Source organism: Bos grunniens, chromosome 20, assembly GCF_055505025.1.
Source record: "Bos grunniens cultivar Pamir isolate PY7600 chromosome 20, Bosgru_T2T1.0, whole genome shotgun sequence".
Taxonomy (NCBI): Eukaryota; Metazoa; Chordata; class Mammalia; order Artiodactyla; family Bovidae; genus Bos; species Bos grunniens.
The window spans coordinates 69,557,678-69,581,357 of record NC_141184.1 but is presented as its reverse complement, the minus strand read 5'-3'; the positions used below and the strand labels follow the sequence as shown (position 1 = coordinate 69,581,357).

Below are 23,680 nucleotides of genomic sequence, written 5' to 3'. Positions count from 1 at the left end.
GGGCTCACCAGTTCAGCAAATGTTGATGCCTCATCTAGTCCTGCCAGGCCTCGCCCTTGGAGGTGGAGACCCAGGCACGGTGCCACCCATGGGTCCCACCTTCACGGCTCCGTCACTGTGGGCAGAAGCCTTGCCCCCTCTGGGTCTCAGTTTCCTTATCAATTCCGTGAGCACCTAGATGGCCAGGAAAGAGTCCCAGTACGAGAGCAGCACGCCCACCCCTCTCGCTAACTGTGGTCTCTCCCAAAGCCTTGAACACGAAGAAAATGCTCAGTGACTTTTGAGCAGATGGATGGATGGCCCTTCCTGATCTGACAGTTGATGGACGGTCTCAGACGAATCAGAAGGGAACATGGGAGGGGATCAAGGAAGAGTCCTGGGGTGCATTCCCGCTGCTGACTATAGAATAATTGCTGGAATGTATTCATCTACACAACTGCCTTCTTGTGAGTCGACAGCTATTATCATTTCCACTTTACAAGGAAGAGCTGAGGTTCTAGGAAGAAGCTTCCTGAGGGCCACACCACTAGAAGGCGTCGGAGCTAGGATTGAACTTGAACTCTCCTAAGGAGAGCAGCTGACCTCCTCCTCTCACAGGGACGCATGTGGCCCCCCAGGTCCCCACCAGCAGCTATCAACCCCTCCCTTTCCACTGCCCTCTGCTCCCTTCCCTACTCCAGCCTCTGAATCACCCAGGCCTCAAGGCCAGGCTGTGCTGGTGGGGACTAAAGAAAACGACAGGGCGGAGTTGAGGTGAGGCGACTGAGGTCCTTCACTCCTAACCCAGCCCCTCAGTCACTGTCGGCAGTCTCCCTTGAACAACGGTAGAAGGGCTTGATTTGTGCGGTTCCCAGGAAGTTTGCGCCAAGACCAGGGAAACTGCCACCCACCATCTGTCCCACTCAATCTTCCGCAAGCAAGCGGCACGACCTAGAGAGGCTGGCAGTTTAAAGTGAGCTGAGAGCTCCTGCTTCTTCCTTTGTCACCCTGAGCACGCTCTGAGTCAGGAGCGGCTGTTACAGCCAGCCCAGCAAGGGCCCCTAGTGAAGGCCGTCAGGAGATGTCCGCACTGGCAGTGAAGGGATGGGAACTGGGGCTTCCTCCCCTTCTGCTTCCTTTGATAACCTTGGAAGACTGGCTGGAGTAACCTGTTTCTGATGCCCACAGCTGCGGGGTGATGCCGAGCACCAGGTTGGAGTTAGTTGGCTCCCGCACTGGCTGTGTAATCGGACAATTCTGTCCTCTCTCTCCGAGCTCACGTCTTGCTGTGAGTTTTCAGTGTTCTAGTCTATTTGACCTGACCCCCAGGTCATGGCTGCCACACCCCACCTCTCTCCCTTCTGTCTTAGCCCAGGCTCCAGATGAGGCAGGGCCTGTGCCACACCTAGATCTGTTTCCCACCCTTGGCATTCTACTAGCTGGCCCGGCCGGGTCCTCACACCCCTCCCCTGGGATCCTACAACAAGCCATGTGAGCCCCCTCCAGGTCCTGACAGAATTTAGTCTCCTTTCTCCAGGTGCCCAAGGCATAACATGTGTTCCCGCATTAACCAAGGGTGTGATTTAGACTTAGTTTTATTCTTTAGATGTATCTCCTATTTGATGTTTCCATTCCTTGAAGTCCACCTGAGTGAGTTAGTCGCTCAGTCATGTCTGACTCTGTGACTCCATGGACTGTAGCCTACCAGGCTCCTCTGTCCATAGGATTCTCCAGGCAAGAATACTGGAGTGGGTTGCTATGCCCTTCTCCAGGCTCCTGGATTAAGGGGTGTATTTAACCCCGTCTTAACCAAAAGGACTAGGTAGGAGAGGGATAGTTTCTCAGAGGGAAACGGGAAAAATATTTCTTAGCAGACAGGAAAATAGTGGATGTTTGACATGCAAGAGCAATATTATCCGCTCCAGTCTCTTGGTTTCAGTTAGAGCAGCCACATCTCCTACCAATTCAGTTGTCAGCAAATGCCTAGGAATGGGTTCTTTACTCCAGAGTTTTCTGCATTTTCCCATTGGGTCCATTTTAACCTCTGAGTCTCACTCTCTCCTGATCTGACTGTAGGGCTAAAGCTGAGAGGGGCCCCTAATATCAGGAGCCTCAGCACTCCCTCCAGGCTGCTGACCACCTCCAGCGTTCCACCAGGATACAGAGAAGTCCTGGCTCCCCCTTAACTCACTTCTGTCTTCCAGTGCCCCTCTATTCTGTTACCACCGCCGGGGGACATGACCCCTTGAGAAGAGAAAACAGAAGTCCAGATGGCTGACAACCTCAGGGGTATTTTGATTTCATGATGGCCAATCTTAGGACCGATTCAAAGGAGTATACTTTTTAAGATTAATCTCCTTTCACAAAGAAATTAGCTCCTTTCAGCGCATACTAGCTTCTCTGATCACCATAACAATCGAATACCCCATGACACAAAATTGGGATCATTATTTTTCTTACCATGTTGGTTTCTGCCTCACAACAATGCAAATCAGTCATGACTACATTATATATATGTCTCCCCTCCCACTGCCCATCCCACCCCTAGGTCATCGCAGAGTACCACGCTGAGCTCTTTGTGCTGTACAGCAGCTTCCCGCTAGCCATCTATTTTACACGTGGTGGTGTATGTGTGACTATCTCAATTCTAGCCTCCCAGTTCATCCCTCCCCTCACCATGTCCACATGTCCATTCTCTGCGTCCGCTGCCCTGCAAATAGTTCTGCCATTGTTTAGCAGGAGGAGCAAGTCTACAGACAAAGCTTTTGTTCCCTATTCAGAACTCTGCGCCCTTCAAGAGTCTTGGTTCTAACATCTTCTTGGCGGCTCCTTGCTTGATAGTGAAGCCCTGAGAATAGGCACTATATCTGTTACCTAATGCTGCTCTAACAAATCAACACTCAGAGGCTCAAAACAACACAAATGTGGGGCTTCCCGGGTGGCTCAGGGGTCACGAATCCACCTGCCAATGCAGGAGACACAAGTTCAACCCCCGAGCCAAGAAGATCCCACATGCAAGGAGCAACTAAGCCTGTGCACCAACTATTATGATCGAGTCTACACTCTAGAGTTCGGGAGCTGCCACTACTGAAGGCTGCGTGCCCTAGAGCCTGTACTTCACAAGAGTGTGTGTGTGTGTGTGTGAGTGTGTGTGTGTGTGTGTGTGTGTGTGTGTGTGTGTGCGCGCGCACTCAGGCACTCATCATGTCTGACTCTTTGCCAACCCAGGGACTGTAGCCTGCCAGGCTCCTCTGTCCATGGGATTTCCCAGCAAGACTACTGGAGTGGGTTTCCATTTCCTTCTCCAGGGGAGCGTCCTGATCCAGGGATCAAACTTGCATCCCTTGCATTGGCAGGTGGATTCTTTACCTCTGAGCCATTAGGGAAACCCAGAATATGTTGGGGATGACTATTATTCCACTGACTACAAGCACTGAAAGAATTCTAATTGAATATGGACTTTCTCATCGACATCTGTTAAGCATCAGCAGATCAGAAGAACAGCAGAAACATGTAAACACATGATAACACAAATTATATATAAAATGAGAAAAGTCAGATGAAGCAAAAACTTTCTTGGACAAAAAGAAATACAGATGTGCTCAGTGGTCCTAGTGAAGATATAAAGAACTTAAAGGGATTTGGTTTATCCAGTCCTGGAGAACAGAGCTAGGCAGAACAATCCTGTCCAGAGAGATTGGAATAAAGACAGTTCATCCTTTTGTAAGAGGGATGGCACCCCATTCCAGTACTTTTGCCTGGAGAATCCCGTGGATGGAGGAGCCGGGTGGGCTGCAGTCCATGGGGTCGCTAGGAGTCGGACGAAACTGAGCGACTTCACTTTCACTTTTCACTTTCATGCATTGAAGGGAATGGCAACCCACTCCAGTGTTCTTGCCTGGAGAATCCCAGGGACGGGGGAGCCTGGTGGGCTGCCGTCTATGAGGTCGCACAGAGTCGGACACGACTGAAGCGACTTAGCAGCCAGTTCTACTGAGGTACTAAGGTTTGCCTTCTCAGCCTCTCCCAGCACTTTTTCCCACCCTCAGAGGGCAGAGGGCCTCCCAAATTCATCAGAACTTTGGGGGAGTTGTGCTGCCCTCATTAGGCAATCACCCAGATTTGAGTGGTTGTTTCGGGTGGAAGTTGCAGCCCTGCAGGTTCAAGTGTCCAACGTGTCATTACAAATATAAAATAGAAATTATTTCTGTAGGGTTCAATTAATGGTGAATTAATTAAGGGCTCAGTTAATGTCCTCCAGGGGTTTGGAGGACAGCCCTGTCTTTGAAGAACTGTTAACCCTATCAGGACAGTCCTGCCCAGTCCTGTCCCACTGACTCAGACAGACCTTGGGGGCAGAATGGTTCACGGTCAGTATTACTCACACGGGGCATCGCAGGGGTTCCTGCCACATCACAGGCCCAAGGTTACAGATCGGAACCCTGATGTTGGCTCATTCTATGCCTTGCCCGATTTCCACTCTGCTGTCTCCCTGCACTTTCTCCAGTCTCTTATTTACCGAGAATACTATCACTTCCGTTAGGTTGAAGGCAATTATCATGTCTTACTCACCTTTGTGAGCCCAGAGTCTCCCATGATAAAGCTTCCCTTGTCAGTTCCCCAGCATTGTTCTTCCCTCCACGCCGTGTTTGGAAAACCCTCATGCAAAGCAGAGACTACCTCCATAAATCTGGGAGCGCTGCATGCCCTCTGCTCCAGCCTCTTTGGTAGCTATGGTGAGCACAGACGTCCTACCCAGTTAACCAGACCCTCGTGGCCCAAGGTTAGCGCTGCAAGCTATGATGTGAAGAATCTGGAACCACGTGGAGCCTGTTTGTGAAAGAGGTGGCAGGGGACCCACCATGTCTAGTTTTCAGGAGCAGCATCAGAACTGACCCTGTGATGCTCATGTCTAGTTTTCAGGAGCAGCGTCAGAACTGACCCTGTGATGCTCATGTCTAGTTTTCAGGAGCAGCATCAGAACTGACCCTGTGATGCTCATGTCTAGTTTTCAGGAGCAGCATCAGAACTGACCCTGTGATGCTCATGTCTAGTTTTCAGGAGCAGCGTCAGAACTGACCCTGTGATGCTGGCCAAACAACCAGCACATGGATGCCAGTTGACAGTGGATATCTTCCCAGGACCAGTTCATCAGTGCTATACAGGGGGCTACCTCTGAGACACAGCCTCCAAAGTGACTCTGTGTGTGTGTGTGTGTTCAGTGGCTCAGTCATTCCGACTCTTCATGACCCCAGGGACTGTAGCCTGTAAAGCTCCTCCATCCATAGGATTTTCCAGGCAAGAATACTGGAGTAGATTGCCATTTCCTACTCCAGTGTAATCTTCCCAACCCCAGGATCAAATCTACATTTTGAGTCTTCTACATTGACAGGTGGGTTCTTGATCACTAACACCCCCTGGTGTTTCTCAATGAGCCAACTAATCCTCCTGCTTAGATCATCTAGGCTTAATTCTTGTTGTTTACAAATGAGACCCTGCTGACACAGAAGGTCTTGAGTCTCTGATTGGAGTCATCACGTTCCCTCTCTTGGTGCATATGTCATTTCTTCCACTAGGAGCAGGCATCTACATCCCTGCCCTCTTTCCTTCTGCATGACTCATGCTCATCCATCCACGTGCCCAGACTTGACAACTCTTCCTCTGAAAAGCCCTCCCAGATCACCCCAAGTCTGGGCTCCCACAGCATCCCATATGTTCCTCTCAGAAGCACTTGCCCCCCTGGATTTTGTCTATTTTGGTGTTTCCCTAACTACTCTGTGAGCTATAATAAGGATAGAAACCGTATTTCATTACATAAGTGCCTAGCTTATTAATAATGCTGAATGTTGAATGAATGAATGAACAGAACTATCCCAGGCTGGGATAATTCTTAGTAGACTCCTCACCATCACTTCCTAGCAGCATGAGGCACCTTACATTTTTGGACTCAGGGCAATTGCCCTGTTTCAGAACCCCCTCTCCCAAATCACGTTATCTCATTTTACTCACACCAGCATTCCTTTTGTATCTGCTGTGGGCCAGACCCTGTGCCCTCTCATGCCCACGTTTTAGGTCCTACAGGTAGATGCACTGCCCCCCTCTGCTGCCCAGTTACGGAACCCCCCAGGCCCTTGGAGGCGTGACCACGTACTCCCTGGGACAAGCGTGGGCCAGCTGCAAGCCTCTTAAGTGGGCAGGTTGTCATGGTAATTCATTAATGGAGAGAGTTGCTTGAGGAACACTGACCACCAAAGGGAACAATTACCAATGAAGCATCCGTTTCTATGTAACAGTTTTTAAGAATGGACAAGATATAAAGCCACAAGTGAAAAGATACTGCAAACAAACAATAGCACGTGAGCTCGTCTGGGCACATTCAAAGCCCGTCCTCACTCCTTCTCCGCTCTCATCACAGGGAAATGAAGCTGTACTTGTCAGTGATCTAGAGCGCTGTTTAAAATGACTGGTTTTAATACTTCCTGTCATTCACCCAGCATTCATTAGGTGCCACATACCCTAACAGACATTTTAAGAGTACTTTCAAATCTTGGAAACAACCCACCAAGTGAGCATCGTTATTCCCGATTTACAGATGAGGAAACTGAGGCTCATAGAGTTTAAGTGACCTGTGGAGGGTTGCACAGGCGAGAAGGGCAGAGGCGGCATTTTATCCTTTATTCAAAGCAGAAAATTCTCCCTGGCCTGGACTGTTAATGTTATCACAGCATCTCCATGAGAAATCTTCCTCAGAAATGAGAATCCAGCCCTCTCCTGCCCTCTCCACCACATTCTATTGCCATCTATTTCAAAGGTAACCAGGAGCTTTCCCCAGTGGTCCAGAAGTTAAGATTTTATCTTCCAAAGTAGGCAATGGAGGTTCTGTCCCTGATCTAGGAGCTAGAATCCCGTATGCCTCGAGGTCAAAACACCAAAACATGGAAAAAGAAATATTGTAACAAATTCAATAAAGACTTTAAAAAATGGTCCACATCAAAAAGAAAACAAAAACAACAACTTTAAACAAACAAAAGACAAAGATAGGCAGTCAGTCGTTTTGTGCATGCTTCAGTTGGTAAAGAATCCGCCTGCAATGCAGGAGCCCCCAGGTTGACTCCTGGGTTGGAAAGATCCCCTGGAGAAGGGATAACCTACCCACTCCAATATTCTTGGGCTTCCTTAGTGGCTCAGATGGTAAAGAATCCACCTGCAATGTGGGAGACCTGAGTTCGATCCCTGGGTTGGGAAGATTCCCTGAAGAAGGGAAGGGCTACCCACTCCAGTATTCTGGCCTGGAGAATTCCATGGACTATAGTCCATGGGGTCACAAAGAGTCAGACACGACTGAGTGACTTTCACTTCACTTCACTTCCACATACATTTAAATATACATAAGAATTTCCAAGAGTTAGTGTCAAACCAGCATGCCTTGTACTGGGTGCTCAGGACTTGAAGCTGGCACACTTGTTAATCAAAAGGCTTCTCTGTAACTAGTAAACTTCCAGCCCTTTCCTCCACTCCTGAAAATAGCCTTCCCTTTCCAAATTGTACTCTGGGCCACGACTGACCTTGAAGAGCGGCACACACCTGTGGTCCACAGTTTTGTGAGGTCCAGATGAGCCACCATAGGCGAAGAGCCCAGAGCAGAGCCCAGCACTCGGGAGGCTCAGTGGAGCCCACAGGAAAGGAACACCCACCCTGAACACACCGCTGCTCATCGTGGAACTTTCGCTCTGCCACTTAATAGCTGCGTGACCTTGAGCAAACTTCTCCGCCTCTCAGTGCTTCAGTTTCATCATCTACGACTTAGCACTAAAAAAATTGAGAATCCCCATCAGATCATTGTGAGGATAAAATACAACAATCCATAGAAGGGGCTTGGAGCAGTGCTGGGGGTTAGTAAGTGCCAAGTGTGCGTCAGCCGGGATCGGAAGCAGCCGAGGGGCCACACGCTCAGCCATGGGTCAGTTCTCCTAACGCTACCCTCAGGGTCACCTCCTAATGTGGCTTCTTCTGCTCTGATGGCAAGAAACAGTTGCATGGGACCGGAGGCCTCCTCTCGCAAAGGCCTAGTTCGGGCACTGAAGCCTGTCTTCCTTTCTCCTGGGCACTCTGAGCATCTCATGCAAAGCATGACAGACCAGGTCTCTCCCAGTTGACAACCCTTCCATGACTCCCCATCACTCACCATAGGCTAATTTCTACCCGGACTCCTCCGAAAGGTTTTTGTGCCTGGCCTAGTGCCTGCCTATCATCCAGGCTTTTTCCTCTTCCACTAAATTCAACAGCTTTGACATAGCTGTTCCCCCAGTAGGGAACACTCTCTCCCTTCTCTTGCTCTGATCAACTCCTATTTGTTTTTAAGGCTCCTCTAAGTCGTGGCTCTAGCATGAAGTATCTCCTGGCCATGCGGTGTGCCTCCCATTTTGTAGCTAATAACATCCTTGTGAGGGGCTTCCCAGGTGGTGCTAGTGGTAAAGAACCAGCCTGCCAGTACAGGAGACGTGAGGGACCCAGGTTCGATCTCTGGGTCGGGAAGATCCCCTGGAGGAGGGCAAGGCAATCCACTCCAGTGTTCTTGCCTGGAGAATCCCATGGACAGAGGAGCCTGGTGGGCTATGGTCCTTAGGGTTGCAAAGAGTCGGACATGAGTGCAGTGACTTAGCACTCACAACATCCCTGTGGGCCTCAAGCAGGTTGCTCATCCCACCCCACTATCGCTGTCACCTCTGCAGGACCAGGGAGGGCTCAGCTATGGCTGACTTGTGTGTCCTGGCACTCTTTGATAATATTTAGAGGAACGTGCGGAATAACTGAGAACACAGGTATGAAGAAGTATCCATGGCCTTGGTGGTGATTACCCACTAAGTCGTGTCTGACTCTTGCGACCCCCTGGATTGCAGCCTGCCAGGCTCCTCTGTCCACGGGATTCTCCAGGCAAGAATACTGGAGTGGGTTGCCATTTCCTTTTCCAGGGCATCTTCCTAACCCAGGAATCGAACCCTGGTCTCCTGCATTGCAGGCAGATTTTCTTTACCAACTGAGCGACCTTGGAAAAGCATATTATTCAGAAAGAGATAAACACCCTTATAGGCAGGAGTTGTCCTGGCACTCCTGGCTGGGTCCTGGTGTTTACCTGTTAAACGTAAATGATTTCCCAGAACATGGACATCAGGCAAGGCTACACGGACCAGAATGGAGCAAGATACAGATAAGACCACTTCAAAATCATGTCCCATGAACACAACGATGAACACAGACAGAAGCAAGAACCTTGTCTGAACCACAGAAATGACCAGGGTCTCCCTTTTCTGGCTAATCTATCAGTAACAGCATCATGTGTTGCTGTTGTTGTTGTTATTGTCGTCTGACTGCTCAGTTATGTCCTGCCGGGCTCCTCTGTCCCTGGGATTTCCTAGGCAAGAATACTGGAGTGGGTTGCCATTTCCTTCTTCATTACTTCTGCCTTACAGATAAGATGTATAAAGACCCCTTGCTACCTGAGAACATCCAATCCAGAGCAAAGTCCCTCTTCCCTGAACTCTCCCTAAACTCACCGTGCACAAGCCTCAATCCTTTTCTGTCTTTTGTGAGCACCTTGTTACCCAGGCAGCTCACTGCTGCCCCTGGTGGGCATTCCCCCTCAGTGCAACGTGTCAACGAACCCAACACTGTTCAACCAGGGTGGGTCCCTGGACATATTTAGGTAAAGGGTGTTGATGTTGTCCACTTTCCATCACCACCAATTTATTTCTCAAAACTTAATTTTAAAAGATATGCAAGCTAATTGATAGTGAGAAATATATCTCTGATAGGAGGTGCATGCCAGGGTAGAGAACCCTGAATAGAGTATTGTTTTCTACAGAGGTGCTTCGGCTTCCCCTCCCCTGCGTATGTAGAGGGGACAAAGAAGGAAGCTTTGCTGTCCTGGGGGTCTGTGACCTGGAAGAACATCAGCTAACACTCACTGGAAAAAAAAAAAAAAAGGCTATCATTGGTGATTATATCTGCTTCCGGGAGAGCACAGAGCACATGTTGTCTGTCCCAGCAGCGGCCCTGAGTAGGACCTGAGCTGGTGGCTGTTGTCATGGCTTAGTGGTAACTGTCTGCAAGACCAGCCTCCAAAATAGTGCTGGGACTTCCCTGGGGTTCCAGTGGTTAAGACTCTGCCTTCCAACGCAGGGATGAGGGTTTGATCCCTGGTCAGGGAACTAAGATCCCACATGCCCCATGGCAGCTAAGGCCACAAGTCACAACAGAGTCAGTCCATGTACCACCACTACTGAGGCTGCGCACACTAGAGCCCGTGGAACACAGCTGTAGAAGCGCCTGCATACCACAACTGGAAAAATCCGTGCACCGCAGTGAAGACCCCTAGTGCTGCCAGTACAGTGGACACAGCGGTGGCTCTCTTTCTGGCCCCCAGTCCTATCTCCCGTGGGAGCTGCCACCACAGTGGACACAGCCGTGGCTCTCTTTCTGGCCCCCAGTCCTATCTCCCGTGGGAGCATCTGGAGGGATGCGTGTTTGGTAGCACCTACGACTGAGACGAGGACAGATGTGGCTTCGAGTGGAGATGAAATACATGCTGTGTGACGACTGGACCTTCCAACAGTGGGTGGGTGTAATGAGCCAGGTGCCCCTAACAGGCAGGAGGCCAACAGATGCTCGTCGGCTTTGTGCGCAATGACTAATTTTCTCCTTGGAACTCAGAGACTCTTGATGGGTAAGATTAAAGTCGAGAGAAGGCTTTGCACAGCAACCAGAAAGCAGCTGGGCTGTGTGGCAGCCGAAATCCAATATGAAACTCAGATGACAGAGGTGGCAACGGGCTCACAATGTCCCGTCACCAATTTCTACCTGGAATGAAGGTCGGGGTGCCACAAATGCAGCAAAAGCCAGTGATGGCGAGGAGAGGGGAGTTAAGCCAGGCCTGATCTGTGAGGAGATTTCAATTGGCAAGTGTTGAAAGTATTGATCGCTCAGTTATGTCCAACTCTTTGCAACCCCATTGACTGTAGTCTGCCAGGCTTCTCTGTCCATGGAATTCTCCAGACAAGAATACTGAAGTGGGTAGGCATTCCCTTCTCCAGGGGATCTTCCTGACTCAGGGTTCGAACCTGGGTCTCCTGCCCTGCAGGCAGATTCTCATTTAGGGTTTTCCTGTCACGCCCCTGCCGCTGGCCAAGCTGGTGTCCACAGCTGTCATATCGCCACCCTTCCTGTCTGCCTCTCAGGAAAACTCAACTTCTTGATGCTGCTTTTTACCAAATCTCTCTTCCCTCATTTCTTCTCTCTGCACCCCCTTCCTTTTGCTTCATTCCTGACAAATAAGTGAACTGTTATTCTGTCAGTTATTTATCTGAGTAATTCCTTGATGAAATTGCAAATATAATTGAATTTTCTGGAAACCATGAATTCAAATGAGGCGACAATAGAGGAAACAGCGTGATTAAGGAATTGTTATACGCTGGTTGTACATCATTACCACCCAGAATTCATCGCCGAATCGCTCACAGATGGAGTCACTGAACTATGATTATATTTTAGAAAATGAAAGGGGACAAATCTAAAAAGGCAATAAAGCAAATTAGGAGCCTTCTTGAGGGACAGGATTATTACTGATTAAGTATATTTGGCATCAAAACTGTGAGAGCACTTCGGCAGTTTAAATTATACATTCGTGCAGGCAACGTTTTTGCTGGTCTCAAAATTCTTTGTTATTTTGGTCTTCTAATCACATTCCCCTTCATCCTCCAAATTGACAATTTGAAAGAACATTAGAAATGATCTCTTCTGAAGGAACATTTGCTCTCAAAATGCATTTACACTGAGCAGCTACTAAAAGGATATCGCCCAGTCTCTTAGTTTCTCAATTTAAGTTTAAAGGAAAGTTACTGTGTTAGAGGAAACGGCCCCTATTTCAATCTAATGGTCTTTGTCATGTCTTTCAAGATCCTAGACTCGAGTTAAAGGATTGCAGAAGGCAGTTTTCGGATATCCGGGCTCCCGCCCCCTCACCCACAGCAGGTACACTTCCGGACGTTAGACAGGAAGGGAGCCACATTCCTCCTTTCAGTTTGCTTTTTAAAACCTCTGAAAGTGACTTCGGGTCATAGCTCTTGAAGAGTAATAGAAGTTGGAAGAATTTCTTTTCAGTCCGGTCTCAGCCTGCTATCAGCTATGTGACCTGGGGCCTATTATTTCACCTCCCTGAGACCTTGTGTCCGTATTTCTACAAGCTCGTACTACCTGCTCCCTGGGCTGCTAGGGGACGGTGACGTGAAATCACCTGTGGGGCACGACTGTGTGCCTGGTGCCCAAATGACGTCCAATAAATGTTTCCCTCTGCCCCTGTCCTCACCCTCTGCAGCCACGGCCTAGCACTGTCTGGATCTCACAGAAGGTTTATCTCTTTCACCAAGACAATCGTATCAATGAATTTTCTCCCCTGATGCTCATTAGCCAATAGACCGTTGTTTCTGTTCAGTCACTCGGTCATGTCTGACTCTTTGCAACCCCATGGACTGCAGCACGCCAGACTTCCCTGTCCTTCACTATCTCCCTGAGTTTGCTCAAACTCACATCCATTGAGTCAGTGATGTCATCCAATCATCTCATCCTCTTTCGTCCCCTTCTCCTTTTGCCTTCAATCTTTCCCAGCATCAGGGTCTTTTCTAATGAGGTGGCCAAAGTATTGGAGCTTCAGCTTCAGCATCAGTCCTTCCAATGAATATTCAAGACTGACTTCCTTGCTGTCCAAGGGACTCTCAAGAGTCTTCTCTAACACCACAATTTGAGAGCATCAATTCTTCAGCACTCAGCTTTCTTTATGGTCCACCTCTCACATCCATCCATGACTTCCGGAAAAACCATAGCTTTGACTATGCAGACCTTTGTTGGCAGTAATGTCTCTGCTTTTTAATATACTGTCTAGGTTTGCCATCGCTTTTCTTCCAAGGAGCAAGTGTCTTTTAATTTCACGACTGCAGTCACCATCTGCAGAGCCCAAGAAAATAAAGTCTGCCACGAGAATCACCAGTGTGGGTGGGGCATGTGGATGGAGCACTCATGGGCACACACAGGTGGCAGCAGAGGTGGTTCAAAGATGGGAGCCCTGGGGCTTGCAGTAACCTGACTGCAAGCATTCCTGACCACCTGAGAAAGCCCACCATGCCAGTGGGACAGACACAATGGAGACAGACCACTGGGTGATGCTTCCAGGAATGGGGGACAAGGGGGACACATCCTTCTGGGGACTGAAGGAGGTCCCCACAGGGAGGCAAGGCTGAGGTGGGCACCTTTCCAGGGCACCTCTGGGCATTAGGATTCCAAGACTCCCAAGCTTTGCAGCTTTCCTGTCTGTAGGTCCTATGTTACAGGAACTCAAGAGAGGTGTGGGTGGTGGCTAAGAGTGTGTTAGGGCTTTACACTCAGGGCAGACATCAGTGTTTCCTCCCGTTTGTGGTTTCCCAGCTCCCTGACCTTGGATGACTCCCCACGCTTCTTTGAGTCTGGGTTCTGCTCCTGATATACCAAGACAGCGATTGGATTTGACTGTGTCGTTTTGAGGTTTTGAGGTGCTCAGCTCAGTGTCTATCACGTTAATGGAAATTGCCTCCTCTTGAAGATCAGGCTGCCATGCCCTGTATATCACGCCATCCTCATCAACCTGACTACCCCACCACCACTGAGGGTGTGCAGAGCTATCTGCATCGTCTCCTCTCTTCATTGTTTCAGGCTGACCTCCTCTCTCCCTTCTTACAAAACTCTTCCAGACTAAGGCTGACAGTTACCTGGGGTTTGTGCATTCTCTCCTGAAATCTGGGCAGCACTTGAGTGTTTGACCAGTAGAGTTCAGCAGAAGTGACACCATGTGATCAAATAAAAGCGGGACATGAGTGAACTGCTTTCATCTCTAAAGGGGGGTAAGCAGCTAGCCGGTGTGGGAAAGCAGGTCAACTCTTCCGTAGATGTTTACCAAGATGCCACACTGTGTGGTTTCTTCTGGAAAAGGCATTGGGCCTGGGGGGTGGGTTGTTTAGAGCAATTCTGTTATCAGGATCTTCTACAATGAGCATATATTGTTTTTATGCAAAAAATCAATACACACCTCCAACCCACATACATCCCAGAGTGCCAGGCTGAGGGTCAGTGCAAAGTAAATGGCACAAGTCAACCCAGGCCTGGATCCTGCCCTGGGGAAGCCCACAATGGTCTCAGGGGCTGGTTTAGAGGCAAGATGGGGTTTTATTTACTGTGTGCACGTGCTAGGAGCTAAGACAGAGCTGAACTCGGGCGAGCAGCACAGAGAGGAGCCTCACCAGAGGTTCTCTGGGTAAAGGCACAAGTGAGTTGAGTTTTGAAGGCTTTGACATTTAGAAGAAGAAAGGAGACAGGCCCAAATGAAATCCCAGGGGTGTGCACAGCACCGGGAATCCAAAGACTTCCAGCTCATTCTGTGAAGGGGGGAATTCATCTCTGCTGGGCTCTTCAGTTTCCATACAAGGTTATCAACTCCACCATCATCTTGGCTGAAAACTCTGCCCTCAATCAATAGCCCAGAGTAATGGCATTCCAGACTTCATCAGAAAATAGAGTCTTGAACTTCTGTTGTCCTCATCTCTTCTTAAGAACTAAAGAGAAAAACTCTGTGGAAGGAATTGTTATTTATGGGGGATTGAGGGAAAGACATTCAAACCCTGAAAAGAGTCCAGGTTTTATCCTTGAATCAAGTCAGGCTATCAGAAAACTTGTACCCAAGGCAAGACAGATCAATGGAACAAAATGGAAAGGCCAGAAATAAACTCGACACAAATGGGAATTCAGAGCCAGATCAAGGTCAGTTTGTGATTCAGAGGAGAAGATGGCTCAGCCAAGGGTTGCTAACAAGGGGTTTGGAATAAAACAAAGCTGGAGCCTCACGTCTCATACCCAAACAAAGGTCACTCACTTACATATAAAAAAGTGAGACTACAAAATAAGCAAAGAAAACATGGACACTATTTTTATAGAACCATTCTGAGAACACCAGTCTCCAATGCCACAAAGGAAAAGACTGACCAACTTGATTACAAAAATATAAAAGCTTTTATGTGTCAAAAGTAACATGCAAAGAGTCAAAGGAAAAAACGTTCTGTGGGAGAGTTTAACGGGCAGCAGTTAAAGCAAAGGATTGTTATGGAATGAGGGATGAGTTGTAATGGTTAGCTGTGTTGTGGTTGTTGAGTCGCTAAGTCATGTCTGACTCTGCAACCCCATGGACTGCAGCATGCCAGGCTTTCCTGTCTTTTATTGTCTCCTGGAGTTTGCTCAAATTCATGTTCATTAATTCGGTGATGCCATCCAACCATCTCATTCTCTGTCACCTCCTTCTCCTCCTGCCCTCAATCTTTCCCAGCGTCTGGATCTTTTCCCAGCTTTATATTTTCTTTAGCTTTATATTTTGGGGAAAAAAAAAATCTCTCTGGTCATATTGGAGATTGCAGAATGATGTGGAGAGGAAGGTGGTGGGGGGATCAGAGAGAAACCCATTGTGTTAGGCCAGCTAAGAGGTGATGGCCCTTGGGCTAGCCTAAGAAGTGTGGAAACCTATGTGAGGGGTTGGTGGTGCCCTGGATAATGTGGTTGTGCAGGACAGGGAGGGTCAAAGGTAACTCTTGGTTTCTGGGCTCACATAGCTGGATGGTGGCGGTCGTGCCATCTATTAATATAGCAAAGACAAGAAAAGTTGAATTTGGTGGCGGGGGGCGGGGGGTGCTGGGATGTGATTTTTTAGACTTGAGTCTGAGATACCTTTGAGCAGGGGCAGCTTCACGGGTGCCAGACTTGTGCAATCGCATAGGGATCCATCCTTGCTTTAATGCTCTTCCATCACCATCCTGACAGAATTCCCTGGCAGTCCACTGGTTAGGACTCACGCTTTCACTGCCATGGCCAGCTTGAATTCCTGGACTGGGAACTAAGATCCCACAAACTGTGTAGCACTCTCCCCTCCTAAATAATGACCATCTTGAAATCTTTATTTTCTTTTTTCAATCAGGGGACCTGAATTTTCATTTTGCACTGGTCCGACAAATTATATAGCCAGACCTGCCTTTGAACCATCTAGGACCAGGTGCTGTTTAAGCAGTTGCCCATCTGTTGAGAACATTGAGAACTTGAAGGAGGCTTCTGGGCTGGACATATAAATGTACGGATCATCTGCATATAGGTGGAAAGGAAGCCCTGGGCAGAGATGTGGTCACTTCATGAAAAGATCTAGGATAACAAGAGGATATTTAAGGTCCAGGTTTTTAAGGTTCTCTTAGATATAATGTTTAGGTAGGAGAGGATATAAGGATAGAAGGTGATGGAGCATCAGGAGAAGGTGAGAGAATTTGGAAAGCCCAGGAAGGGAAAAGAAAGAGAGAAAAGCCTCAAAAGCTGCAGATCAGGACAAAGCAGAACTGAGTGGGTTTGGTAGCACAGAAGCCATCCGTATTCTGACTAAGTACCATTTTTGTGCAAGAGGGGCTTTGTGGAGTGAGTAGGAGAGGAGTGGAGACAATGAAACAACTGACTCTGGAGAGTAATTTGTCCCTGACCTGGAGGAGAGAGATGAAAAGGAACATTTGTTATCTTTGTTTTTATGAGAGGCACAAATATGTTTCCAAGATATATCATTAAGTGAAAAAGCAATGCAAGAGATCAGGCAGAATAAACCTCTGTGTAAAAACAGTGGTGGAGGAAGGGGGATTATACGAGTATGCAAAGGACATTGCTGGGAGGGTACACAAGAAACCGGTAAAGATGGTTACCTGGGGGATGAGCCTAGGGACTTCACCTCTTCCTTCTATATAGGTTGAGTTTTTAATCATAATTGTATTTTTAATAACAAAAATCTATTAATTTGATCCCCTCAAGGGAAGCTTTTGGGCATTGAATATAGTACTCAAAGGCTGGTTTTTAAAATTAATATTCAATTTAATAAAGTTACAAATTCATATAGATTCAGGTTCTTCCATAAGCTTTAAAGTTTTGTTTACCAATTTTATTATTTATTTATAAGCCTAGCAAATTTTAACAATCACTTTTTAAGGGGACCTTTGAGAAACGTTTCTTCTCATTTACAAACGTGTTTAATTAAATTGCTCTAAACATTGTAAACTGCATTTATAGATTTAATATATTTGAATCTTTTAAGTACTTCAACTGTCTACCAAACCTTCTCAAATATTCAAGTAACAGCTATTAATCCAATTCATTAAACTTATAAATATGGTAAAGACTATTTTCTTTTATAGGTTCCAGTACTTATTTAAACTGAGTAAGCTTTCAACTTAAAATCAGAATTCTAAATCAACTGCTCAATTGAGGATTTTACATCAGAATGGAAAAGTTCATCCAGGATTCCACAAAGGCATATTTTCTTAAACATCACAAGCTTATAGATATAACTTATTTCAAAGCACAAATATTTTAATACAAAGGGTTTGATTCCTTTCTATATTTCTGTACTTAATGCTGAATTTTCTGAATATTAAAATTCAGCTCCTCCGGGGCCTGTAGCTTCTAACTCACCACAAAATTCTTCTTCCAGGGTGTACAACTGGACTGAATTTCCCAGCTCTCTTGAGTTTAGGGATGGTCATGTGACTGAATTCTAACCAATTTGAATGTAAGAGAAAGTCAGCTAAGGACCTTCTAAGTCTGGCCCATAAAAACCTGCCTTGTGTATCCCTGTCCATGTAGACACATTGCCCTAAGAAGTGCAAATCAGCTCATTCTTCTCATCTTTTCTGGTTCCCTCGTTAATAAGACTATGAAAACTTAAACTTATGCTCAAGATCAATTCATCTGATGGACTTCAGTCAGTCAGTTCAGTTGCTTGCTGCTGCTGCTAAGTCGCTTCAGTCATGTCCGACTCTGTACGACCCCATAGATGGCAGCCCACCAGGCTCCCCAATCCCTGGGATTCTCCAGGCAAGAACACTGGAGTGGGTTGCCATGACCTTCTCCAATGCATGAAAGTGAAAAGGGAAAGGGAAGTTGCTCAGTCGTGTTCGACTCTTCCTGACCCCATGGACTGCAGCCTACCAGGCTCCTGCATCCATAGGATTTTCCAGGCAAGAGGACTGGAGTGGGGTGCCATTGCCTTCTCCAGTTCAGTTGCTTAGTAGTGTCCAATTCTTTGCGACCTCATGGATTGCAGCACGCCAGGCCTCTCTGTCCATCACCAACTCCCGGAGTTTACTCAAACTCATGTCTATTGAGTCAGTGATGCCATCCAATCATCTTATCCTCTGTCGTCCCCTTCTCTTGCCTTCAATCTTTCCCAGCATCAGGGTCTTTTCTAATGAGTCAGTTCTTCACATCAGGTGACCAAAGTGTTGGAGCTTCAGCTTCAACATCAGTCCTTCCAATGAACATTCAGGACTGATTTCCTTTAGGATGGACTGGTTAAATCTCCTTGCAGTCCAAGGGACTCTCAAGAGTCTTCTCCAACACCACAGTTCAAAAGCATCAGTTCTTCGGTGCTCAGCTTTCTTTATAGTCCAATTCTCTCATCCATACATGACTACTGGAAAAACCGTAGCCTTGACTAGATGGACATTTGTTGGCAAAGTAATGTCTCTGCTTTTTAATATGATGTCTAGGTTGGTCATAACTTTCCTTCCAAGGAGTAAGCGTCTTTTAATTTCACGGCTGTAGTCACCATCTACAGTGATTTTGGAGCCCCCCAAAATAAAGTCAGCCACTGTTTCCACTGTTTCTCCATCTATTTGCCATGACGTGATGGGACTGGATGCCATGATCTTAGTTTTCTGAATGTTGCGCTTTAAGCCAACTTTTTCACTCTCCTCTTTCACTTTCATCAAGAGGCTCTTTAGTTCTTCTTCACTTTCTGCCATAAAGGTTGTGTCATCTGCATATCGGAGGTTATTGATATTTCTCCCAGCAATCTTGATTCCAGCTTGTACTTCCTCCAGCCCAGTGTTTCTCATGATGTACACTGCATATAAGTTAAATAAGCAGGGTGACAATATACAGCCTTGATGTACTCCTTTTCCTATTTGGAACCAGTCTGTTGTTGCACGTCCAGTTCTAACTGTTGCTTCCTGACCTGCATACAGATATCTCAAGAGGCAGGTCTGGTGGTCTGGTACTGCCATCTCTTGAAGAATCTTCCACAGTTTATTGTGATCCACACAGTCAAAGGCTTTGGCATAGTCAATAAAGCAGAAATAGATGTTTTTCTGGAACTCTCTTGCTTTTTTCATGATCCAGTGGATGTTGGCAATTTGATCTCTGGTTCCTCTGCCTTTTCTAAATTCAGCTAGAACATATGGAAGGTCATGGTTCACATATTGCTGAAGCCTGGATTGGATAATTTTGAACATTACTAGCATGTGCTGCTGCTGCTAAGTCACTTCAGTCTTGTCCAACTCTGTGTGACCCCATAGATGGCAGCCCACCAGGCTTCCCCGTCCCTGGGATTCTCCAGGCAAGAACACTGGAGTGTGAGAGGAGTGCAATTGTGCAGTAGTTTGAGCATTCTTTGGCATTGCCTTTCTTAGGGATTAGAATGAAAACTGACCTTTTCCAGTCCTGTGGCCACTGCTGAGTTTTCCAAATTTGCTGGCATATTGAGTGCAGCACTTTCACAGCATCATCTTTCAGGATTTGAAATAGCTCAACTGGAATTCCATCACCTCCACTAGCTTTGTTCATAGTGATGATTCCTAAGGCCCACTTGACTTCACATTCCAGGATGTCTGGCTTTAGGTGAGTAATCACACCATAGTGATTATCTGGGTCTTGAAGATCTTTTTTGTACAGTTCTTCTGTGGATTCTTGCTACCTCTTCTTAATATCTTCTGCTTCTGTTAGATCCATACGATTTCTGTCCTTTATTGAGCCCATCTTTGCATGAAATGTTCCCTTGGTATCTCTAATTTTCTTGAAGAGATGTCTAGTCTTTCCCATTCTATTGTTTTCCTCTATTTCTTTGCACTGATCACTGAGGAAGGCTTTCTTATCTCTCCTTGCTATTGTTTGGAACTCTGCATTCAAATGGGTATATCTTTCCTTTTCTCCTTTGCTTTTCGCTTCCCTTCTTTTCATAGCTATTTGTAAGGCCTCCTCAGACAGCCATTCTTCTTTTTTGCATTTCTTTTCCTTGGGGATGGTCTTGATCCCTCTCTGTCTCCTGTACAATGTCACGAACCTCTGTCCACAGTTCATCAAGCACTCTGTCTATCAGATCTAGTCCCTTAAATCTATTTCTCACTTCCACTGTATAATTGTTAGGGATTTGATTTAGGTCATACCTGAATGGTCTACTGGTTTTCCCTATTTTTTTCAATTTAAGTCTGAATTTGGCAATAAGGAGTTCATGATCTGAGCCACAGTAAGCTCCCGGTCTTGACTTTGATGGCTGTATAGAGCTTCTCCATCTTTGGCTACAAAGAATATAATCAACCTGATTTCAGTGTTGGCCATCTGGTGATGTCCATGTCTAGAGTCTTCTCTTGTGTTGTTGGAAGAGTGTGTTTGCTATGACCAGTGCATTCTCTTGGCAGAACGCTATTAACCTTTGCCCTTCTTCATTCTGTACTCCAAGGCCAAATTTGCCTGTTACTCCAGATGTTTCTTGACTTCCTACTTTTGCATTCCAGTCCCCTATAATGAAAAGAACATCTTTTCTGGGTGTTCATTCTAGAAGGTCTTAGGTCTTCATGGAACTGTTCAACTTCAGCTTCTTCAGCATTACTGGTTGGGGCATAGACTTGGATTACCATGATATTGAATGGTTTGCCTTGGAAATGAACATAGATTATTCTGTCATTTTTGAGACTTCATCCAAGTGCTGCATTTCAGACTCTTCTGATGACTATGATGGCTACTCCATTTCTTCTAAGGGATTCTTGCCCACAGAAGTAGATATAATGGTCATCTGAATTCATCTTTCAGTGTCCTATCTTTTTGCCTTTTCATACTGTTCATGGGGTTCTCAAGGCAAGAATCCTGAAGCGGTTTGCCATTCCCTTCTCCAGTGGACCACTTTTTGTCAGCACTCTCCACCATGACCCAGCCATCTTGGGTGGCCCTACATGGCATGGCTCATAGGTTCATTGAGTTAGACAAGGCTGTGGTCCATGTGATTAGATTGGTTAGTTTTCGGTGACTGATGGACCTAGACATTATCAAACTAAGTGAACAGCAAGGCATATATATACGGTATCACTTATACGTGGAATCTAAAATATGGCACAAATGATAATTATAATATATAGTAGAACTGTATGTTACTTTGTTTTGTATTTTCCAAGTCTGCTGTAAATGTTTTATCACACTTTCATAATTTGAAAGAGGTAAACAACAAAATATGACACATATGAGCTATCTATGATACAGAGACAGACTCACAGACGTAGAGAACAGACTTGTGTTTGCTGGGGGTTGGGGGTGGGGGATGGATTGGGAGTTTGGGGTTAGTACATGCAAACTAGTATATATAGAATGGTTAGACGACAAGGTCCTACTGGGTAGCACAGGAAACTATTCAATATCCTGTGATAAGTCATATGGAAAATAATACAGAAAAAGAGAATGTAAGGGCTTCCCTGTGGTATAGCGGTTAAGAATCTCCCTTGCAATGCAGGGGACAAGGGTTGGATCCCTGAGGAGAAGATCTCACATGCCTCAGAGCAACTAAGCCCAGGTGACACAGCTGCTGAGCCTGAGCGCTGGAGCCCAGGAACGGCAACTGGTGAGCCCAGATGCAGCAGCTAGTGAAGCCTGGACACCCTAGAGCCTGTGCACCACCGGGAGAGGGGCAACTGCAGTGAGAAGCCTGCACGCCGCAGTTGGAGAGTAGCCCCCATACTCTGCAACTAGAGAAAGCCCGCGTGCAGCAGCGAAGACCAGGTCAGCCAAATAAACAAATAAACACCTTTAGAAAGAGAGAGAGAATGTGCATATGCATGTATCTTGTGTATATATGTAACACATATATATACGATCACTTTGCTGTACAGCAGACATTAACACAGCATTGTAAATCAGTGAAATCAAACACATTTTCCTCAGAGACCCTGACTTCCCATTTTTAAATTCTGAAAGGTAAAGTAAGACAGCCCATAGTAGCCCGTTTTGGATGATCTCTCTTGGTTCCAGTGACTTTCATCTTGCACTTTACACCTTTCTGAACTATTCTTTTATATAAATTTTAAGTATGAGCATGAATTACTTCTATACAGGAAAAACTATGTAACTTTAAAATATATCGCCATCTGAATGCTGATGCAGCAGCACTCACTGAGTTGTGTCTGAAGACAATACAGCTAACTTTCATCACTTCAGGAAACCCATCATTGCATTTGATCTCGATGTCTCCCATCCCTCCCCATCTCCCTCATCCTTCCTGTCCCACTTCTACAACTGATGCTCTACAATCCTAATTTTCCCTTATTTTCAGCATTTCCTGAAACACATTTTTTCCATCTCACGTGTGTATGCCAGCTTGAACTCAGGCCCTGTCCTCTATGATTGCATCTTCCTCTTGGTGTCCCCCCCAGAGAATGACCTCTCTCTAGTCATTCTGCTATGCAAGCCAGGTTTGACACTGCCTTCTTTCTTCTGACCCACACCTCATCTGTCACTACGTCCTGTTCATTTTTGACTCATGAATATCTCTTAACCTTTCCTACTTGTCTCCATCTCCATTCGAACCACCTCCATCACAGCTGCCATTCTTGTCTGGACCACTGCAAGGGCCATCTCACTGGTCTCCCACACCTGTCCTGCAAACCCCACGGCTTGTCCTCCAAAACACAGTTCACAAAACTCAAGGCTCATCACTCTGGCCATCCCTTCTGAGACCCTTCAGTGGTTAAATGTGAACTTTAAGGTAAAAAAATCCAAAATTCATAATGTGACTTCCCTGAAATTCATGAGACCTGCCTGATTCTCCTGCTGCTTTCTCCTATTCCTCGTGCCCCAGACTTTGGTCTTCTTTCAATGGCAGGTATAGGCCATCTCTCTCCCTCTTGGGACCTTGCACATGTTCTAGAATATTCTCTCACTGTGCTTTCACACCCGTTGACTAGAAAATTCCTATCATTTCTCAGATTCCAATTCAGAAAACCTTCCCGACCCTCCGAGTCCAGGCAAAATTCAGAGCAGTAGCTCCATTTCTAACCATACATGTATTAGTGTGGTGGTTTGATCAACCTGTCTCTCCAGGTCACTGTAAAGCCCTTCAAGGTCAAAGCTACATATTCCTTGTTATTTCATTGTTCCCAGAACCTAGCACAGTGCTAGGTATACAGCAGGTGCTCAAAAAATAGCTATTGAATAGCAAATGCTATGGAAGCTAATGTTCTTCATGTCCCCCAGCGTCCCTAGATGGAGAAATTTCTTTGACAAATAAAAGCTTGAAGAAGCCCTGCTACTTCCAAGGAACTAATATAGAGAAGGAAGCAACGGAAGGAGGAGGCAGAGAGGAAGAGAAACACGTCTGGGTTGGTTCATGGACTCAGACCAACGCATTGCTTTTCAGAAGTGTGCTGGGTTGGGTGTATAACATGAGTCAGCGTTATGCGTTCGCGCATCCCCTCCCTCTTGAGCCTCCCTCCCACCCCGCCCCCAGGGTCATCACAGAGCGCCACGCTGAGCTCCCTGCGCTTCCCCGCAGTTTCCCACCTGCTACTGTATATAC

The 23,680-nt window shown here is 46.6% G+C and overlaps 1 protein-coding gene across 2 annotated transcripts in view; it reads left to right on the top strand.

Moving 5' to 3' along the window:
• The window catches only part of KCNIP1 (potassium voltage-gated channel interacting protein 1), a 408,852-nt gene that overhangs the window by 94,723 nt on the left and 290,449 nt on the right, over nucleotides 1–23,680 (top strand). The window lies entirely within an intron of this gene.